This window comes from Sceloporus undulatus, chromosome 6, assembly GCF_019175285.1.
Source record: "Sceloporus undulatus isolate JIND9_A2432 ecotype Alabama chromosome 6, SceUnd_v1.1, whole genome shotgun sequence".
Taxonomy (NCBI): Eukaryota; Metazoa; Chordata; class Lepidosauria; order Squamata; family Phrynosomatidae; genus Sceloporus; species Sceloporus undulatus.
Window position 1 is genome coordinate 129731837 of NC_056527.1, and position 5430 is coordinate 129737266.

The 5430-nt window shown below is 38.0% G+C and overlaps 1 non-coding gene across 1 annotated transcript; it reads right to left on the reverse strand.

Moving 5' to 3' along the window:
• Positions 1-3253: 3253 nt before the first annotated feature.
• On the reverse strand, positions 3254-3413 carry LOC121935806. Its single transcript, XR_006104853.1, has one exon. It is a non-coding gene; the product is annotated as a U1 spliceosomal RNA (small nuclear RNA).
• Positions 3414-5430: the final 2017 nt, after the last annotated feature.

Here is a 5430-nt window from a genome sequence, read left to right on the forward strand (position 1 = left end):
ACTACATATTAAAGTACAGTATATGTAATGTAGCTGCAAATAAAGCATATGAAATGAATTCATATTTATATCAGGGTTGTTAGCTTTTATTTTGCTTATTTAGAATGTCCTACATTTTCTTGAATGTCCTACATTTTACAGTGCCTTATGGAACCTGGTACCATGTGTGCTGGTGCATATGTGTGTGTCTTTTTAAATCTGATTTTATTTTTTGATTATTTAAACTTGTTTAAAGTTTTGTAATTTGTGGGTTGTTAAAAAAATGTGGTAAGCCCCTTTGAGTCTGGATCTGGAGGAAAGGCAGGATAGAAATAAATATCAGCAGCAGCAGCATCAATTTCTTTATATAAAATTATAAACCAAAAGATTAAGTATTATTAGATAAAATGGTAATTTGTCATTATGATTTTTAAAGGTATATATCTGTGGATTTTGCTTTCATATGACACCTTGTTCTGACTTCTTGCTTAATCTCCTGATATCAGGATGGACAAACGTGTTTTAGCATCAATATATTAATTTAGGCCACAATGTTTAAACATAGTGTCCAATTTTATATTGGCTCCATGTTTACCGGTGGCTAAAACTGAGCCAATACTATGGATTCTGCAACATTATAACATTATGAATTAGCTTGAAATGAAGTTCCTTCACAAGTGTGTAGCTATTTCAGATCAAAAACCTCTTCCTAGGAGTTCATCCTAAAAAATTCCTTACTTATGCAGTAAGACTGGCTGGACTCCACCTGTCTCCCTTCTCTTTATCCAGATCCGATTCATAAGCTTTACTATCAAATGGACTTACAAAATACTTTCCAATAAGTGGGCATTAGCTAACGCCGAACTGCAACAGAATTACTATGGATTAACATATTACATGGCTATTAAAATCTAATGAGTATGCCATGATTAATGTCATTATGAGAAATACTAAAGGAACTAATGATGATTACCCACTTTCCGGCTAAGTATTTGAGTTTTATTATTAGTGACTGGATGGCTTCCCTTGGAACCCAGTCTGGATGCTGCCATCTGACAATATTTGCCATGTGTTTGGGACATAGAATTTGCTCCATAGCTTGGAAAACAGATCTTCTTTATTGCATTCCATAGAACCAAGTTTGGGGGGGGGGGCATTTGCAAACCAGCTGTGTTGAAATAAACTGAGCTTTGCCAGGAAAGAGCATGGATAGAGTAATTTCTTAAACGGATATAAAAATATAGGCAAATGAAAGCCCTTGAACTGAGAAATGTATAGTACCTAGATTGTAATCAGACTCAATTATTTACAATGTCTTTTGGACCTTAGTTAGCTAGGAATGTTTGCCCAGGGATCACACAGACTTTCAAATGTCCAGGTAGGCATTGCCCTGAACATAGATGTAACTCACTTTGAGACTATGCAGACTATGGTTTTGTTTTGGTTTTAACATGCAAGGGGTATTCATGCTGAATAAGAGATTGTGGATGCCACTGTTATTTACCTTTCGTGTTGCAAGCAATCCCATACAGCTATAATAGAATCGGTTAGAGTAGAAAGCCATTCCTTACCAGCTCAAGCTGTATTACATTATTTAGTGCAGAGAGACTACTGCAAACCAACACCAAAAGTGCTGTGATCTTTCTCTTATTCATCCAATGGGCGCATGGGCAGAAATTGGTGCAATTTTTACCTCAAGATCATTGTGCCCTCTGTTAGTAATGAGCATTTTCCACCCTATTTCTTCTTTTGTCCTTATGGCCACAATTTCAATGGGCCTGGAGTTCTAGGATGAGTCACTGTTCTTCTCGTTTGCTAACAAACCTCACTTAGCTGCAAGGATTAAATCAGATGAGGATCAAATGGGTACACTGAAAAGTTGTACAGAAATGACCAAAAGAAGGGGAAAGAATGGCATTTGGCTGTTATGAATGGAGAGGGACCCTTTTGGGGGGCAGACCAGATGTCTTACAAATGGATATGGCCTTGCTGAAGGCCCTGAGTTTGAATAAATCCTTTTTAGACCACATTTCCCAGAATCCCCCAGCCAACATGACCATCAACGGTCATAATAAATGGGGTCTATGTTGCTTGTGAAGAGAGAGTAATTTTAGAGACTTAGCCATCTTTTCCCCGAAGGACCTAAAAGCAGAAGTGGAGGCAAAGTTACTGGCCTATGTAGAAGAAATAATAATGAACTTAGGGAACAGATCCTACTTTAGTGATGAGAATTTGAACCCACGTTACAAAAGAACTCTCTCTTTTTGGTATCTCGACATTTACATCTTCAGTCTTCAAAACCACAAAATAAAATGAGAATTGAGTGCGGTTACTAAACAGAAAAGAATGTCATGACTCTGGCCACTTGCCCAGAATATTTTCATCAGAGTATTTTGTGCAGAGAGAACATGGCAGACTTGAAAACATGATGGAATGGAGAAAACATAGACATGCATATCTCAATCTCATGTACCCTTCCTTCCCATGTCCCAATTTGCCCCCAAATACAAAGTGCTATGAAAATGGGGCTCGTGCCAAGGGTACCAATGTGGTAGACTGGTGGACATGTCTCTCACAGATTCCAACTATCTGAAACTATTATTTAATTAATTTTTCCAGAACAAAGATATTTCTGATTATAATGACTTTCAACAACTGTTACAAGTACTCTTGTGTATGTGTGCCTTCATGTCACCTGTCAACATACATAGGGTTTTCTTAGGCAAGGAAAACTACTGCTCCTAGAAACAAACTTTGGGACAGGATCAGACCATATCCACTGGATCCCAGCCCAGGACTAATGGCCTGAGTCGTCTAAACTGGATGGTAAAAGTCTGGAGGGAGCATGGGCCTGATGATGATGATGATGATGGTGATGATGACGATGATGGCTATGATGATTGTATTTCTTTCCCGACTCTCCTCAAGGTTCAAGATGGGGTACATCACATTAAAATAGAAAACATAATTAAAAACCATAAACCCACAGTTAAAAAACAACACTATCAAAATCATTAAAATACCCTTGTACATATACAATTAAAAAGTTTTGATTTAAAATTAACAGGGTAGGCCTGCCGAAGATGCATGGCTTTAATGCTGTTTTAAATTTCTTTGTGGTTTTTTTAAATGTTTTATCCATGTTTGAGATGAGGGATTATGGTGTTGGTGTGAGGAGAGTCATGTGCATCAAGCTAAAAAAATATATATGCTTGGTGACTCTGTACAAGACATGATGCAATAGTCAAAGTGTATTGGAATGGGGAAAAAAGGCCAGTGACCCTAAAGCAATTTCACTTCTTCACAAATTATGGAGTCAAATTTCCCACATTTGGGGAAATCGCAGGGGTCAGCACACCTGGAGTGCAATGGATGAGCCTCAACCTGGGAAAACCACCTTCATGATCATGGCATCTCCCCTGCCAGGTAAGTATTTCAAATATTTTGAATGAAGCTCACTGATGCAGAACCATTATCCCTTTTCTCTTTGCACATGGGCAATACAAACTTCACATTCATGTCAAGAGATTTTGTAACTGGATTCATCAAAAACATGGCAGATTTCCAAAATGGTCACCAGCAGAAAACCTTTTAGAGACCGAGTGCACAAACTACAACCCAAAACCCACTTATTTATCGCAAAGTGCTGTGTCCCTCTGGATTTGTAGTGACAAACTGTAGTGAACTCTGTGTTGGGACGATGGTGCATGTGCCCACAGAGAGGGCTCTGAGTGCCACCTGTGGCACGCGTGCCATAGGTTCGCCATCACTGGTTTAGATCATGGCCAAACCATAGTATTCCACTCAGATCCACAATTTATGGATGTGGCAAGTCTCATTTGAGAGTTGTGGAGTTGTATGGTTTTCTCTCATTATAAATGATAGTATTGCTCAGTAGTCAAATAATAGGCCAAGTTATATTTGCTATACACCTTACTACCACAGAGAATTATTGAATATGAAATATAAAGATGCTTCTAGTTTACATTTCTATCCATTAGCTTGATCCATATTTTAAACTGTGGTGATCTAAGTACATCACACATTCTTGCTACGTAATTTGAGAGACTTTTGTCTGACGTGGCTCTGGCATTTGGATAGTTCTAGAAGACTGTTCACTTTAAAATATCAGGTTTTAAAAAAACCTTTAAAATGACTTCATATCTCATTTTATTATTTCTGAACCTTGCAGGATTTTGTTCTATTTGAAGTTTTACATCCTCATTTCCTGTCAGTTCTATTAAAATTGATTTCCACCATCAGCAAAGAAAGATAATACAAAATGGGTTCCTGCAAGGAGAGAGGAAAAATAGTTATCCCCATAGGAGCCATTATAACCCTTTATATTATTTGAACTTTCTTTTACTTGTTGTTCTCCTCAGAAAAGGAAAACTTATCCTTTGGCTGAATATAAAGCAAACATGTTTCTCAAGGAAACTGGTGAGAAATGATTTTTAAACCCCCAATTTCTCTCATATGATAAAGTCCCAGGGTTGGTGGTGTCACCAGGTGTGATAATCCATAGTGTCACACACCCCCCATTGACCTCTTCCCATACCACACCATACACAATCCTCAATAATGTTTTGTACCAATGTTATCCATAAATCATAATTCCCATACATTACTGAATGTAATGACAATAGTTGTGACATAAACAACCAGCAAAATTAAAATCATGCCTCTAAATTACAATATCATATGCGCAGCCTAAATGTAGTACATAGTTTCATGTGTTTAAAGTGACAATTTGGTAAGATGTGATTTTTAATGAAATTTTTAAAAGAATTAAAAAATTTAAAAGATTTTTAACAACTATAATTTTTTTAAACTTTTTAAAATTTAAAATTTAATTTAAAAAAAACAACACCTGGGGCTTCTCCGTTCTCCTTCTACTCAGCCTTTCCCCACTCACACCATCTCTTCCACATTTTAGAGGCATGCAAGCAAATGCCACAGCCCATTTCTACCCAAAGGGAGATGTTTGGGGAGCAATGGTGGACCCCAGTGAGGTCCTTGTTCCTGTAGCCCCTCATGTCCTTTTCATGGTGATTAGATTGTATATTGAGTGTTGCCAAAGTGTGGGCCATTGTTTTATTTTCCATATTTGTTTTCAGATTGTTGTAAGAATTTGAATTACAATAGATTTGAAATTTTGGGGTGAAACAGACGGGGGAAAGGGGAAGGCTTAGAGCTGCCCTTTTTAGGCTGAATTGCCTCAATATAGCCAGATTCCAAGAGCCGCTCCTTTTGGAGGAAGAAAAAAGCCACCCCTTCTCCCAAAGAGCCAGCTTTTCACTTGGAAGAGCCAGCCCTGGGGCAAATGATATGCCCTCAAGCAGGAGAAAAGCCAGCTGGCGTATAACTGCTTGTATGGCTTCTGGCTTGGCACAACCCCCAAGCCAGCCAAAATGGGCCATCTGTTTCAGCCCTTTATCTCCATAGACTGAA